Source organism: Cyanistes caeruleus, chromosome 10 (genome assembly GCF_971803275.1).
Source record: "Cyanistes caeruleus chromosome 10, bCyaCae1.hap1.1, whole genome shotgun sequence".
In the NCBI taxonomy this organism is placed as follows: domain Eukaryota; kingdom Metazoa; phylum Chordata; class Aves; order Passeriformes; family Paridae; genus Cyanistes; species Cyanistes caeruleus.
Window position 1 is genome coordinate 23,044,953 of NC_141710.1, and position 15,347 is coordinate 23,060,299.

General features: G+C 41.9%; 1 long non-coding RNA gene across 2 annotated transcripts in view; it reads right to left on the reverse strand.

Annotated features, from left to right (window-relative positions):
- Positions 1 to 685: 685 nt before the first annotated feature.
- LOC111933201 (uncharacterized) overlaps positions 686 to 15,347 on the reverse strand; it is a 36,111-nt gene continuing 21,449 nt past the window's right edge. Inside the window, exons 11-17 of one of the 2 annotated variants that reach the window (XR_015274332.1) lie at positions 10,587 to 11,688; positions 9,738 to 9,857; positions 4,835 to 4,932; positions 4,319 to 4,414; positions 4,033 to 4,233; positions 3,037 to 3,499; positions 686 to 2,332 (exon numbers count right to left, since the gene is read on the reverse strand). This is a non-coding gene — a long non-coding RNA (uncharacterized LOC111933201). The remainder of the gene's footprint in view (positions 2,333 to 3,036; positions 3,500 to 4,032; positions 4,234 to 4,318; positions 4,415 to 4,834; positions 4,933 to 9,737; positions 9,858 to 10,586; positions 11,689 to 15,347) is intronic. The other variant, XR_015274333.1, reaches the window with a different exon arrangement.

Consider the following 15,347-nt stretch of genomic DNA (forward strand, 5'->3'; position numbering starts at 1 on the left):
ACATGAATTTATTGCCTATCTCTGCTGCAGATTTCCAAATGCACGGGGACAGACATCCCTCACCTGTGCATGCTCAACAAAATCCTGCTTTTTAACTGCAAAATGTTGCTAAGCATTTGTTCATGTTTTATGGAACACACCAACTTGTCTTGCACTTTTTTCTATTCCCAGTTCTCCTCACTTATATTTATTTAATGTTCTGCTCTCCACTTGTGGCTCCGTTTCTTCCACTGAAAATCATATTCAGCAAAACCCGCTTTTCTTGAAGCTTTGTCATTATTTCCTGCATTTTAAAATCTTTAATCAACTTCTCCACTTTGATATTGACTTTTAGACCTCAAGTTTTAACCTGTCATTCCCCTGCCTTATAATGGTGATAATATCTGGTTTTATGGGTTTTTTTTCTTATGTTGTCATGGAAAACCTGTTTTTTTTTTACTGGGATTTAAGGTGGGAATGGATTTGATATTTCTGACTTGAATAAAATATAATTTCTCATTTCTGCTTTAACTGACTACAATTTCACAGCCATTGGAATATCTATATTTTCCACACACAAGTAATTATATTCTAATTTATTACACATGACTTTACTAAGCAAGATCCACTCCCAAAGAGTCCAAGTGCAATTTCTCTTGTTTATTTCCTTCTGAAAAATATCAAATTACCAAAAAGACCATCTGGATTAATTCTGGGGTTTTATTATTCAATTATGCTTTAGTTACAGGGATAGAGGTTTCAGAAGCACTTCAGGACAAATTATATTTCACAAATTATTTCCCTGAATAAGGACTTCTAGTCTGAGCTTGAGACAAGGCCTAACCTAAGGGTGTAAACTCAGTTTTATTCATTCAGTCACACACCTGTGAGAGGAATATTAGAGCAGCATTACAACATTTAAGTGTTCCAGGGCAGAGATGTTTATTAGGGATTTCATAGCCCATCCTTCAAACCAGACCTTAACCAAATTCCCCAAGCTGACAGAAATAATAAAGTTCCAGGGATTCTTACTGAAACACTTTCATATCTGAAGCTGAGCTTACCTCTCCTTTCTAAGATCATTTCAGTAAATTAGTATTGAGTTATACAACCTAATGAGGGAAATTAATTTCCTAAAATTACCTTCCGTGAGTGAAAACAGGCATAAGGAATATAATCAGGTTTGTTTTGGTTTTGTTTTTGTTTTTTGAAGAGGAAAGAGAACCACAGTGAACGGAACAAACCGGGATGTCTCAGATGGAAAAGCACTTCATTTTCCTTCCACAACAATTTTACATAATAATTCTATTTTTATCCTCCCACTGACTTCTATCCAATCTCTCTTCACTTTAAAAAAGTCTGATGATTGCACAGATAAAGCTTTTCCGTTTCTTAGGTATTAATTCCATAAAACCAGCAACAAATCTAAATATTACCTATTTATGATTTCTTCCAGGATCTTTGAATTTCCTCAGAAATATTTCTTCAGACAGGAACTCTCAATATAAATAACTCAAGTGGGACGGATTTTACTCTTTCTGTATTATTAAGTCTTCCAAAAGTGCAGTTTTCTGGCATTATTTTAGGAGGCATCTCCAAATCCAGGCTTAAGCTTTAATATTAACAGCCAGAATATGACCCCCTTGCATTCAATTCCTGAAGCATCTTTCTATGAATTCATGAATAGAGATTTTGTGGTTTTGAGCAAAAAGAGACAGTTTAAAAGTTTAAAAAAAGCAACACAATGATGTCAACAACCTCCCAAAATCAAAATAAAACAACCCCAAAACCCAGCTGGATGTCTTTCCCACTGGACAAGTCTGTCCTGACTTCTTTCCCAGCAAAGGATGGGAAGTGCTGCAGGATGGATTCCATCCCGGACATCCCTCCATGGAGATGGATCAGCTCAGCTCCTCTGGACTCTCCTCTGCACCAAAGGACATCCCAGATTCCTTGGGTCAGCATGGAATCACCTTCCATGGACCAAGATGTTCCAAACCTCACCCAGCCTGGGATGGGGCAGGGATGGGGCAGCCACAGCTTCTCTGGGCACCCTGTGCCACCTTCCCAGGGACAATTCCCTCCCAAGATCCCATCTAAACCTCCTCTCTGTCAGCCTGAGGCCATTCCTTGTGTGTCCTGGCATTCCAGAACTTTGTAAATTGTTTGCAGCAGGTCCCACGGAGCTCCAGGGAGTCTGGAGAGCATTCCTGGAAGGACATGGCAGTCCTGGTACCACCTTCCATGGGTTTTAGCCATTCATGGAAGACCTCAGGCAGTGCAATTCCTGCTCCTTCCTGGGGAAGCCTGCCAGGTGTATTTCCAGTTATTGCTTCCATGAAGTGCTCCAAATCTGTCAACAAACACAAGTGTGAAGTGAAAGATGAAAACACCGTGAGGATTGTGAACCACTTGTTACCAGAGGAGTTTCTTCTTGCAGAGAAGTGAGAGTTCTTGCAGTGAGAGTTGGTTTCCCAGCAGCAGTACCACTGCCAAACTCAGGTGTTAAATGCTATTAACACACACCAATGTGTTTGTACTCTTTTTGGTTTTTTTAATTGGAAAATACATGTTTATTCTCTGACACATCTATAGGATAAACACTTTGCAAGCTACTGTGGGAAATCCAGGAAGGCTCCAAGGATTTTTCCCTGGGAGTATGAGCAAAGGGAGATAATGCATTTTATCTGCAGGAGTTGTTGCAGCATCTCAGTGGTTGTGGATGTGTTTTCATAAAATAAAAATAAATAAATTAATAAAAGAGTTGCAATCATTCTCCCAAAAGCACAAATCCCCCCATCTTCTCACATCTCTGACATTAGTGCTGGGCATGGAATTAAAGAATTATTTATGTTGGAAAAGTCCTCCAGGATCATCGAGTCCAACCTGTGACCAATCCCTGAGCAACGAGTACCACATCCAGGCATTCCTTGGACACCTCCAGGGAAGGAGACCTCAACCACCCTTCCAATGCCTGACCACCCTTCCCATGAGTGGATTCTTCCAGGTCTCCAGCCTGAACCTCCCCTGGCACAGCCTGGGGCCATCTCCTCTTACCTTGCCCATACTGAGGTGTTTTGCTGAAAGGTGGGAAAGCTTCTCCCTTTGGATTCTTCCTCTGAGGAATCTCCTGCCTGTCTGACCTAGAACATGTCAAAGCTTCTCATCCAAGGAAATTTCTTGTCCTCAAACCTGTGCTTAAAGGCTGCGTGGTGTCACCTCAGCCCCCCAGAGCTGCTGCCCCCAACCACTGCTGGTGCTTTGGCTGGGCTCGGTTCTCCAGGAGAGACTGATTTCCAACTGAAGCTTCCAGGTTTAATTCTCCTACAAAACCAGCCCTGATCCAGGCTGAAAGCTCTCCCACACCATCAATATTCTCAATATTCCCCATGTTTTGGCTCCAGGCTCAACCTCAGGGCTGGGTGCTCACCCCCAGTGGCTGGAGAACTGGAATTGCCAAAGATTTGCTCGGAGATTCCTCAGGAACCTCCTGTTCCACGGGATGCAGCTTGGGAAGATGCTATGTGGGAAAAGAAGACGAGGTTTTATAATCAGCTGAACAAACCTACAGGATTGATGGTGACTGTCAAGCTAATTATGGAATGAATCATGTCTGGCTCCGCAGTTATTAGTCAAAGTAATTCATTATTTGCTTAAAAATAACATTAAAATTTAACCAATAAAACCATTTATTGATGGCTGGTCTGACTTTTTTTTTTATCCTTTCCCTTGTCTAAATGTCATCCTGGTTAAGAAAACGTAAAAGAAAAAGTCATTAAATCATCTTAGTCATAAAACATCCATCTTTCATCATTTAAATAAATAGAAAAGTGAGACATTACCTGACAGAGATTTGGGCTTATCAATTATGCAATGAGATACTAGAGGCTTTCTGCAAAGGACTCACAACTAAAGAAAACATTATTTTTACTATAATATTGGCATTATTTAAAGGTAAATAACATAAATAAATATCTGGAAATGTGGACTCTCCCCATGTTTTTTCCATTCCCAGACCTTAGCCCCCTCCCCATCCCAGTAATAATTACTAACCAGACAAAAGCTCATTGAGTTTTTTCCTGTTGAACTGCCTTTGCTGTTTGGTAATTTCTGTCTTTCCTGAAGAACTGATCAGGATTCCAGGGAATCTGGCACGGGATATGGGAGAGTGACCCCATCTGCACACGCCCAAAATTGGTACCTATTGTTTCTCCTCAGCAAATCTGCCAGGAGTCCTGGACAAAACATCTGGACCTGGAGTAGGGTGGAGGAAATAACAGAAGGGGAAACCCAAAAAACAATGGGAAAAGCAATCAGAAAGTTTGGCATTCCTTCCCACCTGGATCCTTTGGGATTTCTGGTGCAGTACTGATTATGGCAGCATCTCGAAACACAGGGTCAGGAAGAGAGATGGAGCTTTTTCTCCAAATTTAAACTGTGAAAATAAACCAGAAGAGAAGGAAAAGGAGTTAAAAAAACCAGGCAGATGCACAGTAGCCCAAAAGATTCCAAATGCAGGGCTGGAGCTCGGTGTGGTTGGGTGGATTTTGGCTCGGTTTTCACTCGTCCATCCAACGCCTTTACTCAGGAAGGAGCAGAGCTCTTTGATTGCTCCTCAGAAAATAAATAAGCTCTGCCTCCAAATGAGTTAAATGGCTCGAAAAGTGAGCTCCTCAGATTTTATTAGGGATTGAACAGCTCCAGGTGTTCCTAAGCCAAAATCAATGGGAAGATTAGCTGCAGGAGTCTGCCAAGAGATTATGGACAAGGCGGGCATCGAACGGGGGCTGATGGATCCAGAGCCTGAGAAGAGTCCCTTGGGATGAGAAGGAGCTGCTCAGGAGATGATTCCCACCTTCCACCCAGCTGGAATTCCACACCGAGCACCATCAGTCGCCCACGGCATCGGGTTGGAATGAGATGAGCTCGTCAAACCTAATTTTTTCCATGATTCTGTAAGAGAAGTTCATTAATCTAAAGCTTTTGCATTAGAGATCCCTTTGTCACACTCCAGATCATTTAAACCTGATAAATTTCCTAAGAACTTCATAAAATCTTATCACAAATCCCAGAATAGTTTTGTTTGAAGGAAATTAAAGCCCACCCAGTCCCACCCCTGCCACGGGACCTTCCACAGACCAAGCCTCGTCCAACCTGGCCTCGAACACTTTCAGCAATATTTCCAAAAATAAAATTCCCATTGAGGAATTCCTTTGCCAAGGCTGCATTTTCACTCTTGCTGTAGCTTTGGGCATAAGCAAACCTGCAGCCTCTGCACCTCTGTCTCCCTAAGGGGATTTTTTGTGCACCTCCACTGAAATACTTGTACAATTCCCACATGAAATATTCCCACGGATGGGAGAAGTTGCAGCCTGCCATTCCATTTGATTTAATATCGCTATTTTTCCTTCACTTGCATGTCAGTCAATGCCCCACATTAGGATGCAAAACTCCCTGAGCATTTTTAGCTATGTAACAGCTTTTTGATGTATTTTTCAGCATTTTACAAGTCTCGTATTTTCAGATGAAATTGAATTTTTGCCTGTCTTTAATGATCTCATTAATGGCTTATCAGGTATCTGTGCTTCCACCAGCAGTTTTACACCTCTCCAGTCCCATCACCCCAGACATTTCCTGTTGATATTGTTTTGTGAAGACTAATGAGGCTTCAGCTCAGAGCAGGAACGATGTGATTCCACACAAACTGAGAAGAGGTTGATCTGACAGATTTGGATGCAGCAGGAAGATGATGAAAATAATTATTTGCAAATGTGTCTGAATTTGTGAAAGGAGTTAAAGCTCCTGTGCTGGCTTTTCCCTCTCTTTCAGGGTCACCTCTGCTGCATCACCGCTGTCCTGGACCTCGGCCTCTCCAGCCGAGATTAAATTCAAATATTCATAGAACAACAATTAAATTCGAGGAATTAAAAAGGTCATTTTAAAGACAGTTCCACTGGAACTGGAAAAGGAATCTTTAAAACTTAATATAAATTTTGACTTAATATAAAGAAAAAAGTGTCAGTCTGTTCTTTCTCCTCATAATTAGACACATTTAAAATAAAATATAAGAAATTCATTAATCATTTCTGTATACTCATAAAGCATTTCTCTGCCTGTAACAGAACTGCACCTTTGTTTTATCTGTGCTGGGAGCTACTTCACACAAGGAATTTTTAAGATTATTTCAAAAAGTACTTTGCATTAGATAAAGGAAATAAATAGAGAAGCCAAACTTCTTGCTGTCAGTGAAATTAGCTTGTGCTTATAGCAACCATTAACATTACTGTAAAAATTCTAGGTAAAGTTTAGATTTCAAATTAAATTCCAGAGATGGCACAGCCAGACCTATGTAAGGCACCTGGGTGAGTATCCTTGCATTATCCATAGGTTATTTCACCAACATCCTCATGTTCAGTCTATGATCAGACTCTAATTCAATCATGATTCAAAGATAAAATATTTGAAAAAAACTTCAAATTTCTTCTTACACCGATGGACTCCAAGTGCAAAAAGAAAAGCATTTTGGAGCTGCCTCATCTGCAGGCATTCACAGCATCCCTGCTTTTATCAAACATCTGGAATGTGGAATTTTGCGACAAGAATCCTCCACTGGGGGTGTGTAAAAGTGGAGCATCTCCACAGTAATATTCCAAGAAAGGATTTCTGTTCACCCATCGAGGGTGTGAGAACTCCCCAAATTAACTCCACAAAACAACCTGCCCTATCAGGCAAAATCAGGAACAAAATGCTTTGTTCTCAGCATTGAAAACAATGTCCCAAGGTTTTGTTTTGATGGATTCACACTTCCAAAGGGAGCAGCTCTGCTCCAGGGTCTCGCTTGCTCCTGTTTTCCCCAGACTCCCAGGGACATCAAAGGCAAGGTGGCTTTGTTCAGAACGGAGGTGTTTTCACAGGGTTGAAGAGTGATAACGAACTCCTCCGTGTGCTGATCCTCTCCAAAGATTTCATCCACTCTGGAGATGACTAACACTTAAAAAGGAAGGGATAACAAGATGGAAAAGGAGCATTCAGCACCGTTCTTCAATGACTTCTCCAAAAAATTATGGTGGCAATCATCCATAGATCCATATGGAAGTTCAAACATTCCAGTCCTAAAAATCTCTTACCTAAGTTGGAGGAGAACATTTCACAGGGTGGAAGGACCAGGTTTCAACCATCTACAAACACTAAATGATACCAATGTCCTGCCTAAGACCAGCCTGACCTTTCCTGCTCACCCTGGCTCTGGATGAGGCTGAGTTCCAAGGGCTGAGGAGATGCCTTGGGCAGCAGGTCCTGGGTGTGGGGGACCTTCTCCAGAGCTCTGGAACTGCACTGCTCGTGCAGAGACAGCTCTGAGGGCATGGTGTGACACTGGCCCAGCACAGCTCCATCCCCAAAAGAGATCCACCCTTCACATGGCTCCATCCCTGACGCAGCTCCACCCCTGTCACAGCTCCATCCCTGTCACAGCTCCACCCCTGTCACAGCTCCATCCCTGACACAGCTCCATCCCTGACACAGCTCCACCCCTGTCACAGCTCCATCCCTGTCACAGCTCCACCCCTGACACAGCTCCACCCCTGACACAGCTCCACCCCTGTCACAGCTCCACCCCTGACACAGCTCCATCCCTGACACAGCTCCATCCCTGTCACAGCTCCATCACTGATATGGCTCCTTCCTCAACACAGATCCATCCTTCATGCAGCTCCATCCTTGTCCCTGCTCCATCCCTGACACAGGTCCATCTTTGTCACAGCCCCATTCCCATCACAGCCCTATTCCCCTCACAGCCCCACCCTTGTCCCTGCTCCATCCTCATCTCGGCCCCATCCCTGTCCCTGCTCCATCCCTGTCCCTGCTCCATCCCCCCCACAGCCCCATCCCTGTCCCTGCTCCATCCCTGTCCCTGCTCCATCCCTGTCCCTGCTCCATCCCCGCTGGCTGAGGGATGTTTTCTCCTCTCCAAGGCCTCACTCTGCTGCAGTGCCCTACTTTCCTCTTATGCTTTAAGTTTGGATAAAAAAACCCCACCCAGCCAAAACCCCCAAGAGCCTAGACAACAAACCCACGAACAAAGAAACAAGTGACTACTTTTTAACATGGGATTGAATGTTCTTAAGCAGTTCTGGAAAATAAATAAGACTCAAATCCTGTAATTCATTCTTCTATATCTGAGGCAATACAATGTGCACTTTTTGTAGGTTGGCTTTTTGCTTCCAATAGCTTTGTAATAGTCTTATCCAAAAGATGAACTGAAAATGATTTTTCTTTTTTTGGCATAAGGTTCTTTTCTGTCTTGGAAACAAAGATTTAAAGAACAGAGATTTTGTTTTAAGATCTACAGCAAATAGGCCTTAGGTTTGATTATTTACATTTGGATATTAGAAGACTTTAAATAATCTGCCTGTGAAAGACAAATAAATTAAGTCTTCAGAATTGAGAGAACAGAGTTTTAATCATGTTTTCTAAGAGGAAAAGGATAAACTCTAAAATGTAGGTTATTACTTCTCTCTGAAATATCATTGCAGTTGCAGAGTGAGAGGATAGAATGATCTGAAAACTGTTTGGACATTTGAAGAAAAAGTTAAAAATATTCAAGGTACCAGAGAAACTGAAGGTTTGTAATAAACACAGCGTGCTCTGGGGAAGAAAGGATGATCCAAGTGTTGAGATGAGTCCCATAATTATAGGACATAGCCATAACAGGCAACAGAGGGAGTAAAACCAGTTTAACACAGATTATTTGAATTATACTGGTTTAATATACACATATCTAGTGGTTTTATACATTGTCCTAAACTAGTAAGAAACTGTAGACCAAAAAACAGTGCATCCTTTGATTTCAGAATTCAATTCTGACTATCCAAGCAGTTGGTTTAACTCAGTGGTTATGGATATTGCTCTGCCACGGGTCTAATTCCCACATCCCACATGGAGAACTTCACCAGTTTTAGTGGCTTTGCATCAGCGTAGGACTAAAATCCACCCACAAAACAACACAGCAGGAACTGTTCCAAACACAGGACATCTGGATCATCCCTGCAAAACAGCATTTCCCACTGTCTTAGTGCTGACCAGCTCCACAGAGGTGCTTTTGGGAATGTCAGTGCTCCAGGATTCACTTCTGCTCCCCGCTCTCACTCCTGTGCTTCATCAGCCTGGTTAGGATTTAATGGGAGCTCTTATTGCAGCACCAGAGAACACAATTATGCAAAATGAAGCTGTTGATAACTAGGCCATTCCTCCATGGGAAGCCTCGATTTTGTAGGCTGGAAATGGAGATGTAGGAATGGTAAAATCTTATTTACAGAGCAGATCTCTCCCTGGGCAGTTCGAGCAGCACAGCCTTCCAAGAGTGGCTGCAAACTGATTACACCAACACTTTTCCAAGGATTTGTTAATCATTTCAAACAGGCAGTTCATTTCAAACAGGCAGTTCAATATTCTGTCAAAATAACTTTTTTGCTGTTGCACTGGGATGTCTTAAAGCTTGACCACCATGGCTTTGCTTTAAAAATTATATTTTCTCTTGAAATAACTCAATTTGTGGATAAAACAGCCTGAGATATCCAAGATTTCAGTGCACTCAAGAGTTCAAAATTAGTTAACTTCTCTTGCAGCCTACTTAACAAAACCTCCCTGAGTTTGTTAATAAGGAGAGATTTCAGGACAAAGTATCCAAAAATCCAAACACTTGTAATGCTCTCAGTCGTGACCACAAAAAGGAGATGGAAAAACTTGACAAATCCTACCTCAGAGGAATCCATCGTGTTCCAGGAGAAACAATACCCAGCCATCAGAAAAGTTGTTTGACATTATTCCGTGAAGAAAAGGACATTTGTAAAAGGATTCATGGGAATTAGAACCAAAATCTGAAAAACAAATAGGATTTGATGATGAAGCTCGCACACAGAAGTTACAAAATACTCCCTCAGTTTAAATCTGTTAGAATGCATTATATAAGGACGTATAAAATCAGCTATAATCTGTATAAATACAGTGCCTGCAGCTTTGTTCATGGAGCAGGGACATGAGGAATGACATCTCTTCCTAGGGAAGCTCCCCAGCCAGGAATTTGCTTCCAAAATTGAAGACAAAATACATGATAGGAGTACAGAAAGCAAGAAAAGAAAGGCCAGAAAGATAATGAAGTGCTCAGAGTGCATCAGCACCCTGGCTCCTCTTTTACATGTAAATATTGTAGCAAAAACAGATTTTTAAGGGTTTTGGGAAAAGTGAAAAAAGTAGATTTGCACATGAACAAAGAAGACTGATTTTATGACTGAGTATTTTTTTAGCTGTGCATGGGAGTTGTTGTCCCAGTGTGATCCTGGCAGGAGTCAGGCCTGGAAGAATAAATGACAAAAAATAAGATTTCAGAGATGTACAAGCTGTTAATAGCACTAGAAACAAATCAAACTATAGCTGAAACAATTTAAAATAGAAAACCTGGCTGAGAAATTCACAGGACTAAATTCCATGCTCTGTAAAATGGGAAAGGCATTATCAGTTGGTTTTTTTTCAGCGGGTAAGATAGCCCTTATCACAAAAGATGCGATATGGACAAGACTTATGTGTGGAAGCAGATATTGGAAACCTACCATGGAAACAGCAAGTGAAGCCTGAATATCAGAAAAGTTTTGATTAATGTCTCTTTTTACTGTTCTTCCATCTTGGCATTCAGCTTCTGAATTAAAACATTTTGATTTCTGCCGTTGGCCAGCACAGGCACCGTGCTGAACTCTACCTTGCAAGAAATCTCTGCGACTCGAACGTGTCCCAACATCCTTTTAATGCATTTCCACTTTCCCTGAAAACGCCGAGAATTGTTCCATTGATTCCGAGAGCGCTCGGATCAGCCCCGTGGGACTGGGAGATAAATGTGTTACACATTCCAGAGTGAATCCTTAAAAAGAGGCTGCAGGAAGATGAATGCCTTTGCAGCCATTGTTTCCACAGCGCCAATAAAAAATGGGAAGGAGAACGGATTGCGACTCCCGACAATCTATCCTTGAAAATATCACCGGGAAAGTGCTGCACTTTTCTTAACGGCACGGGTATTTCTTCCACTCAAGGAAGTGTGCACAGATCAGGGAGGTTGTGGTTGTCCCATCCCTGGAAGTGTCCAAGGCCAGCTTGGAGCAACCTGGTCTATGGAAGGTGTCCCTGCCCATGGCAGGGCTGGAACTGGGTGGGTTTTACTCTCCCTTCCAACCCAAACCAGTCTGGAATTCTATTTTTTTAAGGCTTTTTCATCAAGGATTTGCTGTTGATCCAATCAGGCAGCACGAGATGACTCAGAGCTGGCAGGTCACAAAGAAGTAGCAGGGCACAAATAGCAAGCGCTTATTTCAAATTAGTTCTGGTCAATATAAAGACTTAAAAATTTACCCAAGACAATTGTCAGATAATTTCAAATAATGGGGCTATCTGAGAAAACTGTTCTCTGCTGGTGGATGTTCTCTGAAATCACATTGATCCAATGACTTATGAATTATTTATTCAGCTGTGCCCTTAACCTGAAAAGTGAGGATTATTGATTTCACTTCATATATCATATCGTGGAATCCAAACAGAGGGAAAAAATACCAGGAGAAAATGGCAGGGAAAGAGCCCCTCAGCCTGTGTTTATCTGTCCTGTAACAGAGCAAGGTGGAGAGCTTGCAACAGCAAATCTGGGAGTCATTCTGCCTTCAGCTGCATCTGCAAAACACCAGAAAGAGGATTTTTCTTTAGACTTTGAATAGCAGAAAAATGCTTTTTGGTTTAGATTGAAAATAAAAGAATTTGTCTCTGATTTCAAACAGAACAACTGTTTTTAAACTGAAACTTCAACATCCAAGGAGAACAACTAAGTGTTTGTACCACTGGGTTAACAAGTACGGTTTAGGGAAGAGTAATCAAACTTTAAAGAGAAATTTCTAGGAAGAGCTGCAAATGTTTGTTTGTTTTTAGCACTGACTTTAGCACTTTTAGCACTGTTTTTAGCACAGAGAACAGTAGAAAAGGAAGGAAAGAAACAACAATATCGTAAGTTACAGTCCAAAAATAATAAATATTAATTCCTTCTCATTAATACATAATTAGAAAGAAAATCCCATGGAGTGGGGAGGTACAAAATGAGCACCAAGCCATAGGGATAAAACAGCCAGACATTTCCCATGGGATTCCTTGTGCATGAATCCTTCCCTGCTCATCCCTATCCAGCATCTCCCTTGGACTCGGTGACAACGGGAAGCTCGGGAGGCTCTAAAGTTGTGTCATTAAAAAAGGGATTACAAGGACAAAACTCAGCATCCCTGTGCCCTGAACAACTTCAGATCACAACAGTTTCCAAAGAAATTCTGGCTTAGAAACTGTATTCCCATGTCCCATGAAGGAAAACACTCACTTTTAGTTATGACACTCCTTTTGACTCCAGTGAGAATCACAAAACCTGTGAGAAACGCTTGGACTTTTTATTTTTTGCAGCTTCATGCAGCAAAATTGGGGAATCACCAGTCCAAAAGTGTTCCCACCTCCAACTGCTGGAAAATACGGGAAAAAAGGTATTAAGGAAAAGCATTATTCAGTGTTTTGGGTATTTTTGGGAAATATTTTCATTGTGTTGTAAATTAATACCTTTATTAATTTATTAATTCAAATAAAACCTCAGAGTCTTGAAGGGAGGAGTCAGCTTCGAAGACACCTTGCTAAAATTGGCTAAACTCCTCTTACATTTAGTGTTTATTAAAAGATAGTCCATAACCTACAATATAATACAGGGCCTACAAATAAACCATTTGGGGGTGTGTGGGGATGTCACATCTATGGAATGGAACATCTCTTCTCACAGGGAATTTCCATGAACCATGGGAGTAGAATTGAATATTTTATTCTCTGTCCCCTGCCCTGCTCTGGAGTAAAATCCATCCTGTGAGGGCAAACAGAAAAGAAAAAAAAAAGGCAGAAAAAAGAAATCAATGTATATATTTCTTCTTTCAAATCACAGTTGGCAAATTAGATCCACATTTCTTTGGGAGAAATTGCTTTAGCACAAATCACCTCTATCAAATGAGATTTCAAATATCTTGTGTTTCCAAGGTTTTCATGGCTGCTTTTATAATCCAGTTACTCTATAGGAAGAGTTATCCTCTGTCCTGGATTTGTTGACACAATCTTAGCATCATATTTCACATTTTGGGAGGTATTTTGGCTACGTGTGCTTAGCTGGTGTGCTTTGGGGACTCCTGAGGTTGGATTTGCTATGGAAACACCATTGACAGATGGCCAGATTTTCAAAAGAGAGGCACAAAGATAATTCAATTTTCCACAGCTGATGGACAGCGGGATAGGAGGAATTTTAACTGATCTCACTGTGGAGGTGGGCACATCAGGAAACTACTGGAAAAATGCTGATTATTTCACCTGTTGGGTGAAATAATTGCCTCACAGGGAACATTTGGTGCTGCCCTGCTTGCAGGGACACTTGGGAAGTGTCACAGTGACGGAGCAGGGAGGCAGCACAAAAGAGCAGCCAAAGCCCCACCGAGGTCACTGACAATGGGATCACGCAGGGGTGGATGAATAATTAAATATCAGGTATTATTTGGAATGTATTGTCCTGTGGGGTGACATCATTTTCAGCAGGATTGGGAACACAAAGCATTTTATGGCTTTACATCCCAGACATGCTTCTTTCTCTTTTGCCAAGTGGGCAGGGAGGCACCACCCAGGACAATTCAATTTCAAAATGCCTTCGATGATTGATAAAATTTGATAATTTATAAAATTTGATAAATTATTTTTGAGACCCTCCCCACCTGCAGAGCTGCCTCCAGGCCCAGGGTTCCCCAGCTCAGGGAGCACCTGAAGCTGCTGGAAAGAGCCCAGAGGAGGCTCCAGGATGATCCCAGGGATGGAGCAGCTCTGCTGGCAGGAAAAGCTGGCACAGCTGGGATTGTTCACCTGGACAGGAGAAACTTTGGGATCAGCTCAGGGTGGCTTTTCAGGGCCTGGAGGAGCTGCAGGAAACCTGGATAAAGACAATTCCCAAGGGATGCAGGGACAGGACACAGAGATTGGCTTCAAACTTCCAGAGGGCAGGGCTGGATGGGATATTGGGCTGGAATTGTTCCCTGGATGGGTGGGGAAGGCTGGCACAGGTGCCCAGAGCAGCTGGTGCTGCCCCTGGATCCCTGGCAGTGCCCAAGGCCAGGCTGGACATTGGGACTGGAGTCATCAGGGAGAGTGGGAGGTGTCCCTGCCATGGCAGGGGGTGAGAGGAGATGATATTCAAGGTCCCTCCCAACCCGAACCATTTTGGAATTCTAGGAAGAAAAACACAAACTTTGCAGTCTCAGTCCCACCCCAGAGTCTGTGGATCCCTCTGGGCTCAGTCAGAGCTCCTCACATCCAGTTTTTCCCTTAAAGACCTGAAATATCCCTGTGCCAGCTGAAGGCTCCACATCTGTGCACTGTTGGGATGAAGCAGCAGGAGGGGCACTGAAATTTCAGTTTTTAATATTTTACCATTTATTTTCTTTTTGTGAAGAAATGAAATTCCACAGAATTGCAAATTAATGGAATTTTGTCTGCAAAAAGACATCAGGATTTGATTCCCCCACTTCAGATTGTCAGAAATATAAAATGAAGCCTTTTACTCCTAAAACAGGAATTATCACTGAGGAGAAATAAACACATTTTACAATTTATGATGCACCAATGTTTAAGCTTCTGAATCAAAACACTGTTGTTTGGACCTGTGCCTACCTTCACCTCCTTTTAAATCTCTTTCTAGCACAAATTCCTTTCTTTTCTCTCTTACAGGTGGAACAGGGGCTGATAGAAAAACATCTATTCAACAGCAGCAGAATTTGTCAAAGCTTGATCTATGGCTCACTCTGCCTCTAAAAAACAGCTTTTCATAGAAAGTTGATGTGTTTTTTTCATTACTGAGGCAGCTCTCTATTTAATATCAGCGTTCCAGCATGTGCTATTGATCCGTGTATTGGAACAATTCTTACAGTTCAGGCTGGCCTGTGGATTTATTAAACATTCACTGGCATTTTCTCCAAGGTCAAGGCCATGCACGTGCATGGATGAAGCCAATGAAACATAAGGGGCATGTCCTGTATGGTTCTATATTATTTAAAACTGAGAAATACTTAAATCACAGAAAATACAGATTTAGAGACCAAATGGATTCATTTAAACCGCATTTCGTTTGGGATGTGTTTATGCAATGGATCTGAACTTAAATTCAGATGTAGGATTTGAAGACCAAATAAATCTGAAATATCTTACTGAGTTCAGCCTGGCTACTCTGGATCCACCCACGCTGTGGAGAGGAGAATCTCCCCAGCTGAAGTGGAGTGACTGAG